This window comes from Lactuca serriola, chromosome 7, assembly GCF_051521515.1.
Source record: "Lactuca serriola cultivar US96UC23 chromosome 7, Lser_US96UC23_V15, whole genome shotgun sequence".
NCBI classification, from domain to species: Eukaryota; Viridiplantae; Streptophyta; class Magnoliopsida; order Asterales; family Asteraceae; genus Lactuca; species Lactuca serriola.
In genome coordinates, this window is record NC_136414.1 from 27,756,916 (window position 1) to 27,770,655 (window position 13,740).

The following is a 13,740-nucleotide window of genomic DNA, read 5'->3' on the forward strand; positions in this document are numbered from 1 at the left end:
AATGTGTGTAAATAGGATGAAACTAACATGAAAGTGCATAAAAACACTAAATTAACAAGAAAAGCTTACCAAAATTCTAAGAACCACTTGGAAAGATTTATCTAGAAAGTGCTTGAACTTGTTCTTCGAGAGAATATGGAGTATCAGAAGATAATATGGAAATGGTGGGGGGTTTATAGGGTTGATCTCGACCATATATGAAGAGGTAAAATGATGGGATATTTGCCTAGTTACCTGTTGGGTTATTACATGGATAACTGCTGGGTATTAATTCTTATGGGAAACTAATGTATCCATCAAGTCACAAAGTCAACTTACTTATCTTTTCTTTATCCCACCGAAATCACCTTGGGAAAGGATCAAATTGGTGATTTTGGCCAAGGCGCCGAAATCACATGTGATTTCGGTCCTAGTGATTTTGGTCTTGGTGTGATTTCGGCCCATCACAACTGAAATCTCAAGTTCTTGGGTCCCAAAACCGAAAACCCCAAAGACATGACATAAATCATGCTTCATGTCCTAACTATTTATCTTGTCTTGACTTGACTTGTTTTGACTTGTTGACTTTCAAAGGTTCATTACGCACATGGATTTAATAGAACAATAAATTTTTTAATTGTATTTAATAGAACAATAAATTTTTTCTTAATGTTTCATTACACCATTAAAATGAATTTCAACGTCTTATGTAATGAAACATAAACGCCATGTTATTGAGTTTAAAATCGACGAGAAGGAAATGAAAGACTGAGAAGAAAATGAAAGGAAATAGAGAAGGAAATATTCTTCCAATGAGGATCAACATTTGGGAGGATCGATTTCAAATGAAAAAATATTCCATTTTTCTTTTATTTTTTTTTCTCTTTCTTAAATGAAATTCAAGAACACCACTCACTCTTTTTTATATTTTCTCCTTAAAAAAAACTCCAAAACATAGTTTTCCTCTATTTCCTTCATTTTCATTTCTAATAAAAACTAAAATGTGATGAAATAAAAACTCTTGGCATAATATCTCCGATTAAAATATGATCTAGTTAAAAAACAAATAGAGAGTTGGTAATTATCATTTTGGGACATTAACCTTTATATTAATTAGCATATAGTGTATTTTTGTTAAAATACTAAATAAAAACATATTTTAGATTTTATTAATAAAAACATAAAAAAAAAACATTAATTGAAATAAATAAAAAAAAAATACACCACATAAGAAATCTACTTAAAATTTAATACTATTAAATACATTTAACAACATACCTAAAAGCAAGGTTCTAAATAACGTAAAACGTGACTTGGCGGCAAGGTAAAAGTTAAGCCATGACAAGCCTTGACGAGCCATGACGGTTTTCAAGACGTGACTATATTATATACATTAAAAGATATAAATCATGTAATTATTGAATTTTATCAAATATATGAAGTTTTTAGAAGTGTTATATTAATATCTAATAGAAAAAAGTTAACAAAAATTCATTTATTTTAGGCCCGATAAAAAAACAAAAGAAAAAAATCAAAAAAACCCGCACCTTGAAAAAAACTCGCACCATAACGTGATAAGGCACGCCTTGACACGTTATTTGGGCGCCACGCTTCACAAATCGGTTTTAGACGTTTTCGTAACGGCTACACCACGTCTCGCGTCATAACACGTCTTAAGGTATGCCATGAAACGCTTTTTAGAACAATGCCTAAAAGTAATTCAAAGACTGTCTTTTACTTTTAGAGAAAGAGTGTCCAATACACCGTAGCTCAAAGTGGGATAGCTTCCTCTATAAAACGCCTAAAAAAACTTTTTGTAAAATAAAAATCCAAGAAGTATTGATTTCTTTTTGCTTTATATGATTGTACTTGTACCCAACCCCAATCCAACCTTTGTACAAAAGATCTTAGACCCTCTCTTGTTTCCTATTTTAAACTCTCGAACTTCACCAAGTGGGAACTATAGAATCTTGAATCTGTATACATTTTTTAAAGAATCGTGAAAAGGGTATTCTACTGCACTGATCTGTGTCCTTTTTCTTTGTTTCTTTCTGGAAAAAAATGTGGTTTCTTGAAGCGGGGATTCAAGCATAGTAATCTTTTTGTTCATGTGTAAAATTGGAGGTGGGAATTGTAGAAACTTGTATCTTGATGCAACTTTTAAAGATTATTGAAATCGATATCTTACCACATTGATTTCATTCACATTTTTCTTCGCTATTTTAGAAAATTTTGTGGGTTCTTAAAGTGGGTAATCAAGTATAGAGAACTTGTGAAAAACTAGAAGTGGGTGTTACAGAATCTTAAATGTTTATGCAAGTTTTATAGATTCTTGAAATGGGTATTCTACAACACTAATTTGTATCCCCCTCTTTGTTTTTCTGCTTAATTTTCAAGTTTTTTGAAGTGGGTATTCTAGCAAACCTCTCTCTCTACAAGTTAAGTTTTGTGAGGTGGGTATCCTAGAAAACGACCTTCTCTCTCTAGACTTCAAGTTTCATGAAGTGGGTATTCTACCAAAAACAATCTGTGTCTTAGGTATGTGCTAAATTTGAAGTTTCTTGAAGTGGGTGTTCTAGTAAACCACAAAATCTTTTTGTTTTTCTGCTAAAAGTTGAAATTTCTTGAACTGAGTAGTGACAAAATTCTCTCTAATTTTTTTATTTATTATTATTATTACAGATTACAAATTTCTTGAAGTGGGTAGTGATCAAGATTCCTAAAGAAAACCAGAAAAAGTCTTTTGTTTTGGGTTATTGATTGAAGAAATGGGAGTTATTGAAAGATTGGTTTGGATGAACACTTGCTCAAAGAAACAATGTAGAAGCTTGCTTTGGAGAATGAGAGCTGCCATGAAAAAAGCAGTGAAGAAGAAACACACATTTTTTGTGGCTTTTTATGGAGGTCCCAAGAGACAATTCAATTTTCAATATGATCCTTCAAGCTATGCTCTCAACTTTGATGATGGTACCCATTACCATTATCATCATAATGTGGTGGAGCATCATAAAATTACCGAAGTACCCCTGCCAAAGCAACAACAAGAATCACATCCTTCAAGTACTACTACATCTGCATGGGTCTATGTTATTTGGGTCGGATCTTTCTAGTGTCTTACTTCTTTAGAGTCAGAATCTTCATGCAATACTTGGGTTAGGTTAATTCGGGTCGGATCTTTCTAGTGTTATTTACATTTTCTATGTTTTTTAGTTTTTTTTTCTTAGGCTTATTAAAGTAGGTTTTGGGTCATTGGCCCGGCCCGCGTCGACCCGGTTCGGTGTTCTGAGAAATGGAAAGAGGTATGAAGTATGAACTTTTTGCATGGATACCTGATAGAAATGGAATTTTAGTTCTTTTCAATTACGCCCTTAAATTATAGTTGTTTACATTTTCTCCCCTCATTCTCTAGTTTTCACTTCTGAACATCTTTTTATATAATTATTTGAATCTGATTACTAGATATTATCACTAATCATTCCTAACATACACGAGATGGTGTATTGAACTTCTAAGGTAACCAATTTCATAGTGTTAAATAGTCATATATAACTTACCTTTGATATGTTTTTTTACTGGGGAAGAGGCTATATCTGATTTGGTTTTAAGTTGGGTCTGTTTACAGCCATTTGATATAGCCTCTAATATGTCTTTTTTATTGTGGGTGTGATAAAAGGTTGAGTCTGAATTAATGAATAACTATCAAATAGTCTAAACATTTTTATCTTCTATTAAATTTATTAAGCGGAAAAGAATTGATAGGTTAAAATCTAAATACTGTGCTTACCTCATAGAGACAGAATAGGTGAAGTACATGTCATTGAATTATGGGGAGTTTAAACTAGTTATAAAACAAGACCCTTAAATTGTACTTGTGACTAAAGTGAAGGGTGACCTTCTGTTAACTTTTTGAAAAAGTCGTTGCTTTTTAATGGTCCTCACGTTTAAAGGGCTAGAGACCAAGTACTAAAAACGTGCATAACCATGGAATTCAAACTTTATACATTTATCCATCAGATAACCGATGTTATCGTTATGGGAAAATGACACTAAAACGAGTTTGGAAATGCTTCTCATAAATTACTACGATGATTTTGTTGGTCAAAGATCGAATACCAAAGTTATAAAAAAAAACAAGATTAAAACGTGTTTGGACATGCTTTTCATAAGTTATTATGGTGATTTTATGAGATTGGTCAAAGATCGGAGTACATGGTTACAAAAAAATAATAAAAAAAATAAAACTAATTTGTTTGTATAAAAACTATATTTTTATAGGTTGAGAGTGTAACTATTAGACAAGAGAATGTAAAAATTGAATATCTTCTGTGAAATATAAGAATCATCACATTTCTTATTTTTTTTAAGTTAATAGAAAAAAAAAATTCTAACTTCAAACGTTCATCAGCACTGTTTTACATGAGCCCAAATTTAGTCCATTTTTTTTTTAATTATCTATATATTATTTATCAAGTGGACTATAACTTTCATTTAGAAAGCTTTAAAGCAAACTACTTAGTTATCTTTGAACTTTCCAAAAATCACTAATTTTTACATAACCTTAAAAGAAAATCTTTCTATTCATTTCAAACCACTCATAATAACAACTTGTGGGACTTAATACATGTATTCCTTCTTGAATTTAAGTTATTAAATTCATTTTTCTTTTTCAAAATTTACATACCAAATGAGTTTAAGAGTTTAAATTCAAAAATGAATGCATGTATTAAGTTCCATAAGTTTTTATTAAGGGAAAATACTGTCAATAGTCAAAAAAATGGGGGGTATTTTCAAAAAATAGACATAAAAATGGACTTTTCCGGATATAGACATGCATTCCGCGGAGGTAGCTCCGCGGAATCTACTGTAGCTCCACGGAATGACAAAATCGTAAATAAATCAATGTATTTAAAAATTAAAAAAAATTAAAAAAATAAAGATCCTCCGCGGAGCTACCTCCGAGGAATGGATCTTTAGTGTTTTTTTTTTTACATCGATTCTTCGGGGTTTAAATTCATTCCCCCAACTAATTATTTTTAAGAAAAGATTACCATACTATTATAATCTTTACTTGAAAATAATTAGTTGGAGAATTAATATAAACCCCGAAGAATCGATGTGAAAAAAAAAAAAAAAAAAAAAAAAAACTCAAGATCCATTCCCGCAGAGCTATCTCCGCGGAATGCATGTCTATATCCGGAAATGTCTATTTTTGTGTCTATATTTTGTAAAAACCCTCCATTTTTTTACTCTTTTATTAGTAGTACATGAATGGTTTGAAATGAATGGAAAGGCTTCCTTATGTAAAAATAATGATTTTTTGAAAGGTTGAAAATTTGTTAACTATTATAACTACATATGTAGAGCCCATATATAGTAGCTTTCTAAATGAAAGTTGTAGTCAACCTCATCATTAAACCAAAGATAAATGAAAGTTGTAGTCAATATGATCATTAATCCAAAAATAAAATGATCGATAACATCCAAGTTCATAACTATTAATATCAAATAGTAATAGATGCTCAAAGTTAGAAAAATAAAGTTTTCATGATGAAAAAAATTAATAAATAATTCTAAGTTTAGGAAAAATGTATCAACAACGTGGGATGCCTAATTTGGAGTTTATAAAGGGGGACTTCCAATGTTCAAATATCGATTCTAATATACCAATGTAAGGACCCTTAAAACAAATAATGTAATTATAAATTAATCGCACAATCAAGGTTTATATGAAGAATATATATGGGTTATAATGTTATATGACTCATTTCTTTTATTTAATTATTATGCTTTACATGCTACAGTTATATAACGTCTAATTTTTACAACCAAATTTTTTTATTTTTATAAAAATAAAACTTCTTAATTATAAATCCGTTATTCAGAAAATTGTTTATTCCAAAGTCCATTTATTGAAAATCAGGGTAATATAACAAACGAGAAATCCTCAATACTGGTGATGAGTGTGTACGGTTCCGCTTCTCATTCCCACGATCACCGATAAAACCTAAAAAACATAAACAACCGAGTAAGCACAAAGCTTAGTGAATTTGCCCAAAATACTCCATACGATAAACATACAAGCATACATAATGGCCCATAATCATCGGATTAGAATGTCTAGTCCCAATCTGTCATCAGACTGGAATGTCAACATGCAACGGGTCCAATAAGCCATCGGGTTAGAATACTCAGGGTTTGTTGGCCTACTGCTTCAAGCCAATCATTTTTTTTGAGTCTCTGTGGCCTGTGCCTACAACTTACAGCCAGCCTGCATCGGGTATCTTGGCCTACAACACAAAGCAGGACCGCCTCAACCTACTACTAGCATATGTCGACATATAAATAATCCAGGATCAAGTAGGGACATAATACATGCACACAACAATCATATAGCTCACTACCGCTTACCAGTCCTCTCACAACACACTGTCCTGCTACCAGTTATCGTCCATGAAATGCATAAGCATAAGTAACTAGAGGTGAGATAGCCACCCTAACAGATGATCCTACTCTAGAGCCACAACCAAACAAGGAACATGCAAGAAAACCTAGATCAAGAGTTCTCAAGCTATCCTATATGACTACATACAACCTCTAGAGCACTCCACTATATGATAACCAGTCTACTAGCATTCTAACCTGCATACCACTAGTACAATATCCTATCATATAAGGATATATACATTGATCTAACAGATCACTACAACACATCAACATCGTATATACCATGATACAAATCCAACAAATCATTACAACATAACAACATCCTATATACCAGGATACATAACCTAGTGGGTCGGCATTGGTCTTTTCGACCCACATGTACAATGAGGAAAACTCACTTGAATCGAAGAACTCTGAAACACTACGATACGATCAGGTTTCTGCATTGCTTGCACCTACGAATCCACTAACACTAGAACCAGATAGAATCTTAATCAATAGCCCAAAATCCTCAAATGTGACCCAAAGTCAAACTTAGTCAAAAAGTCAACGGGCAACGGAAGTTAATGAAATTCAAAGTCCAAGGTTGCTAAGTACTCCCAACGTATGCGGCCTGTTATCACTATTTCATTAAGCACTTTATCCCTTAAGGACTTTTGTTCGGAGCTTAGATCTTGACCCAAAACATAAACTTAAGTCATAAAGTTTCCACCTTTATTAATTTCCATGGCTAGAAAAGGTCCAAAAGCTAAAACCCTAACTTATTAATCCATTAAGACATCATAACTCTTGCATGAAAGGGATAGGAGGACCAAGATCACATTTTTTATAGTTCCTAATAGTTCCATAATGGATAAAGTTTCCAACTTTATCAATTAGAATGGTCCAAACAACCAAGATCTAGTTTTTAAGTCTGAAAAGGACCAAAATTACATCTTTCTCAACTTAATCCATTAAGTCCAAGTCTCCAACCTTCATATCTGAATCAATATATTGATTTGATGGAAAAAGTTTTAAACTTTATCCATAACATGTAATGACATAAATTTTCAAAACAATTTTTCATTTATAAATCATACTTTTAAACATCCAAAAACAATATCAAAACAAAATGTATCCAATGTCATCATAACAAAACAAATCCCAGAATCTCAAAACATAATCTCTATGTGTGTGTACGGATCATGCCAACGCCTTCCCGCGATCCTCGCTAGTACCTGAAACACGTAACACAACAATTGTAAGCATAAATGCTTAGTGAGTTCCCCAAAATACCACATACAACACTTATGCCTTTCCAGGCCATAACTCAGTGGGACCTTCCGGTCCAAGTGTCTTAGGGGACTTCCGTCCCAAATCCCGATAGACCTTCCGGTCCTACCCATATTGACCTTCCGGTTCGTAACCTCCCGACCTTCCGGTCCATATCATCCTGACCTTCCAGTCCTTATCATACATAACATTCATAGCACATACATATCACATAACAACATACAACACATACATCTCATAGCATATAAGACCTTCCGATCACACATACGTACCCTTCTAGGTACAATATAGTGAGAAGACTCACCTCAATGAAGTCGGATAAACTTTCGTGCTTAACGTCCCGACCTAGCCTCCTCTTATTATTCAAATAACATTCGCGATCAATATTCTCTCATAGCCCCATTTCTAAAGATTGGTCTTGACCAAAACCTTAAGGTCAACGAAAGTCAACAATCAAACTTTGACCCGACTCGTCGAGTGCACATGGGCGACTCGGCGAGTCCATGTGGGTCCTCTAAATCCTTCTAGCCTCTCTTGGCACGTCAAGTCATCCCTCAACTTGACGGGTTCCTCCTGTCACGAATCGCAGGGCAACCCCGACCCGACTCGTCGAGTCCACTTATGAACTCGGCGAGTTGCTTCCATGATCACACTCAAATGACCTTCTGAGGTCATATCTGCTTCTCTAATCTATATATCTGACCTTCCCAAGCATGAAAATCACGTAAAGGTTCGAACTTTAGGCCCATGCATCACACTATCTCCTCTATATGCCAAAATAACCCTTAATATGATAACCTAAGCCCCAAACTCATAAAGGACTGCATAAAGCTGGAGAATAGGGACTCTCTGGACCTCTCAAGGTCCATATCTGATGATATTGACACAAGGGGACATCACATACACTAGATCTCTTACCAAAAAGAAGAGAAAAAGCCCTAGATTCATGAAATCTATTACTCAAAGTAGCTCCCACAGCAGCTCTGCACCAAATGATGGAAGATTTAAGTCCCACAATACTGCCTAGCTCGAAATCCTCCTTTCCCTTTGCTAAAACACACCAAATAATGATGAATTAGCCCTCCTCTTGCACTACAAACGTTCCCTCTGCTCTCTAGGGTTTCTCAGGGGTGTAATGGCCGCAAATGAAGGCCATAAAGGCCATTAAATAGGGCACAGACCCTGAGATTTAGGGTTTCCGCCGCCAGCGCAGACTCGTCGAGTCACCAAGTCGACTCGTCGAGTCCAATCATTAATCCAGTCATCAAATCGCGATCCTACTCGACGAGTCTAGGCGCCAACTCGACGAGTCCTTCTCTCTAACTCAAAGATAATGAACAATATAGAATACCTGGGAACCCGGATGTTACATAACAAGGTCACAAACTTTCAATATCTAAACTATATGCAACAAAGTGACTAAAAGCTCATAATTGTAACATCCATAAAAATCATGCCAAATTTAAATTTTTTTAAAATATTTCAAAACCATTAAGTTATTACAATTTGGTTTCAAATAGTTTAATCATCAGAGTATCCCCAGAATCAAATTACGAAAATATAAGGAGGTGCACGATCACGCCTTCGCCTTCCCGCGATCATTAGAAGTACCTGAAACATAGTCAACAACTGTACGCCCGAAGCTTATGAGTTCCCCCAAAATACCAACGCCATACAGATATAACCATATCATATAAACAAACACAACATGCATAAGGAGCCATCAGTCTGACTGGACCGCCTCACAGGCCATCAGTCTATCTGGACCGCTCTTCGAGCCTTCGGTACTTCTGCTCCGCTTCGTAGGGCCTTCAACCTATCCGGACCGCTCTCCAGGCCTTCGGCCTAACTAGTATGCCCTAACCGGGTCCGCAGTCTATCCGGTCCGCCCTAGGTATCTTAGCCTACAGCACAAAGCAGGACCTTCCTAAATCCAATCCCCCCAAACCAACAAACATGTGCACATAAATATCATGAACTGACATATATAACAGTCAAACCGATCTAACAGATCACTAATCATAGCAACATCCTATAACCAGGATACTGACCTAACCGGTCACTAACATAGTATCATCCTATATACCAGGATACCGACCTACCAGGTCACTAAGCATATCACAATCCTAACTACCAGGATGCAAATCAATAAGCATAACATGCAATAAACCCATATACAAATCCGAAAAGGGCCGTCATTGGTGCCTTAGACACTGTTGATATAGTGAGAAGAATTGACCTCACAATGTCGAACTGTGGTACTAAGATCAAACTATCGAATCACCGACACGAACTCCACTACCTATATTCATCATAGGACCACTTCCATAAATTCCCATTTTACTAAATACCTCCAGAAGTAAAACTGGTCAACCCTTGGTCAAAGTCAAAGTCAAAGTCAACGGTCGAGGTCAACAATCCATGTTGACCTAACTCATCGAGTGCAGCTCACTGACTCATCGAGTCCTTCTAGAACTCGAGAAACCGTGAAACCCTATTTGACTCGCCGAGTTTCCAGACAACTCGTCGAGTCCATGCGTGTCCAAAACTCAGGAAAACCCTAACCGACTCGTCGAGTCGTCTCACCGACTCGCCGAGTTCACGCAGAAACCAACAACAGTCAATGTTCATCGGACTCGTCGAGTTGACCTTACAACTTGTTGAGTCCCTTTAGTCCATTTCTCATCCAGACGTTTTTAAGCTACCCCAAAGCTCCAAATTGTAGATCTAGCTTCCTAAGGCACAGATCCCACGTAAAGTTGCAAACTTTGCGTGCATGCAAAGTCTTAAGGGATTAGAACACCAAAACCCAGTCTAGAATGAGGTTTAGGGCATGGTGAGAGGTCAATACGAGATAAAGTTAATAGCTTTATTAAGTTGGGACTTAGAGGAGTCAAGATCTTAAGTTACAACTTCATATCATGGCCAATACCCAAAATAACTCCATAACAACCTAGAAATAGCCCTAAACTTAAGCATGGAGAGATCTAGCTAGAGAGAAGTCAAGGTAACGTCTTGTTACCTTCCAGATGATGCCAATATGAAGTAGAATTCAGATCCAAAAGCTTCTCCTTATTCCAAGCTCCTTAGACTTCAAGTCCTCTCTGTAAATACACCTTCCAAGTTTCTTAACACACAAAATGGAGTAAAACCGCGATTAGGGTTTTTCTGAGCTCAAGGGGGACGGTAAGGGAGGCTGGTGGAGGCTAATGCCCCTTTAAATAGCATGCAAAACCCTGGAAATTAGGGTTTCATCTTCCAGCTCCTACTCGTCGAGTCGGGGTCCTCCGACTCGTCAAGTAGACCACATAAATCACGTGGGCCGACTAAAACTCTACACAACGAGTAGGGGCCTCCAACTCGTTGAGTAGACTTCCTTAATTACATGAAATCCATAAATCACATTCTCGGAAATTGGGATTTTACAATAATACTCAAAGCTAGGTAGATCTAACAAATATATCATCAAGATTCAAGCTTTATACCTCCAGAAGAAAGATCAAGGAGCACAAGGTCTGGATCTACAAGCTTTAATGCAACCAATACTTCTCCAATGAGATCCTTCTTCTCCAAGATGCGTCTAGAACACTCCAAAGCACTCAAAAACTCAAGGATCTCACAAATGGTGGTAGGGTTTCGAAATTAGAGTTAGAGAGGATGGAAACTGAAGGTATTAAGGGTTTAGAATGAGTTAAGGTCTTTAAATAGGGCCAAAAACCCAAAGATTATGGTTTGTATTAGGCTTGGGTACAACCAACGTACTCCTGGTACACCCAACATACCAGGTTGGAGCTCCGTGATCAGCCATGCCTAGTACGCCCAATGCACAAACTACTAGGCTAAACCCGAAACCATCCTAACTTCGAACGGTCATAACTTCTTTATTCCAACTCCGTTTTCGACGATCTTTATATCTACGGAAAGTTATTGAAGAGCCCCATAATATTCCCTAGTTATCTTGGACTAAAAACGACTCGAACAAAAATCCATATTTCATGCAGGACCCCGACCTATAACCTTCCCTTTTCTACCATTCGGCCCAAAACACAATTCAAAGATTAAGATCTCACAACCATCATTGCTTGCTTCCAAAAGGTCTAACCATTACCTCCTTAAGGCCCAAAGCCTTTATACAATGGACTTCCGGCCCACGACCCTGAAATAAGAAATGACAGGAAACAAGATGTTACAAGTTAGCTTATTTTTCAAGTTATTTTAGGTTGTCATGTTTCGCAAACCTAGTTTTTAAAGAGATATTCAGACTAGCGTTTCAACGAGCTTATTGAGTTTTTTCAAAAAAAAAATCCTATTATACCATTTATTAATTATTTAAAACTCAATCTCTTCATGTCATTTTATATATTTCAGCTACCTTAGTAACTATATTTACCAAATGTTAATTTTTTATATATAAAAAAATAGCAATTAATTTTTCATATATCCGTTAGTTTTTTAGCTAGTCTGTAAAACACATAACATAGCCTAACTTTAAATAAACAATGTATCTTTTTGTAGACACATAATGTCACATACAAAAAAGTCTATAAATAACTTTATCAGTTAATCTTTTTCGAAAATATAAAAGATGATGAAATTTTCATACTTGTAATTAAAAAACAATAAAATATTATCTAACCACAATGTTTTATAGTACTTAAGACAAAACAATAGAAATTGTCCCAGTGGTTTGCACGTTTCTTTGGCTAAGGTCCAAAAATATTTCGACTCACAAAAATTGTGCCTTTTTGGTAGTGTAGTAGTGGTTTTAGTGTGTATCTCGTTAACTTTAACAACCAAATCTTTTTTTTTTAAATGATAATTTACCCTCAAACCACAAGTACTGTTTCTACAATTTTGTCTTTTTACCAAACTACAATAACCATGTTTCATCCATTTTTTTATTGGGTTATTATATATATTAATAAATATTAGTTTTAATATATATTATTTATATATTGATAAATATTTTTTAATTTTTTATTAGATTATTACTTTTAGGATTTTCTTCTACCTCAAGATTACGTGCACCACATGCTCATGTTTTTCTTCTAGTTATCCCTATAGATGGGTTTGGCCAACATATGTCATGTGTGGAGTATCGTACCATCCTCAAATATCGACTCATGATTCCAATATTCTCAGCTAATGAGATATGTCCGGTGTGTCGCAAAGCATGTTTGGACTCTTTTGGAGAGCATGCAGTTCATTGCAAAGAACTCCCAAGGTTTAAATAGTGGCACAATATGGTTAGTGATGTTTTGGTCGATATATTTAAGTGTGTCAGAGTTTCCGCCAAGAAAGAGGCTCCTATGGATTTCTTGAATGACTCGACAAAAGGAATGTCAACCCGTAGACCGGCTGATGTTTTTATTTTTGGATGGGTTGGAGGGAAACACGCTTGCGTGGACCTTACAAGGGTATCCCCTCTCGTGGGTTTGAGTGTTTGGGGTTTCACGGCAGTACAAACTGCATTAAAAGCTACTACAGGAAAGCTCACCAAACATGAGAAATCGTGCATGAAAAATCAACACATGTTCATACCATTTGCATTTGGTACGTTTGGTTTCCTTGCACCGGATGCGACGGAGCTTCTTAAAATAGTACAACGGATCATGCATAACAATGTTATATCCCCTAGATCTATAGATGTAGTCTTCAGTAAAATTGACTTTACCATACAAAAAAGGCTTAACGGCACAACTTGTTGCCTGTTTGTCTTCTCATTAGTTGCACGATGATAACTAGGGATGAGCAACGGGCCAAACCCGGACCAGACCGGCCCGAAGACCGAAAACCCGAAGACCGAAAATCGTGAATTTTCTTACCCGAAAACCGGACCGTTTTTGGATGTATCGGGTTCGGGTTTGGTCCGGTCTCGGGTACTAAACCGGGTTTCGGGTTTTGGACCGAACTAGGCTTTGAAATTTGTACAATACGAGACTTTACTTAGATCACGTACAAATGAGGTGTCTACAAAAAAAAATACAAACTTTATTAACATTTGGAACAAATAAAAATTACACTATTTAGCACAAAAACTACACT

General features: G+C 35.7%; 1 long non-coding RNA gene across 1 annotated transcript; it reads left to right on the top strand.

Moving 5' to 3' along the window:
* The first annotated feature begins 1,699 nt into the window (after positions 1 to 1,699).
* Positions 1,700 to 3,339, top strand: LOC145063529 (uncharacterized). Its single transcript, XR_013687978.1, has 2 exons — positions 1,700 to 2,517; positions 2,662 to 3,339. It is a non-coding gene; the product is annotated as an uncharacterized LOC145063529 (long non-coding RNA).
* The last annotated feature ends 10,401 nt before the right edge of the window (positions 3,340 to 13,740 follow it).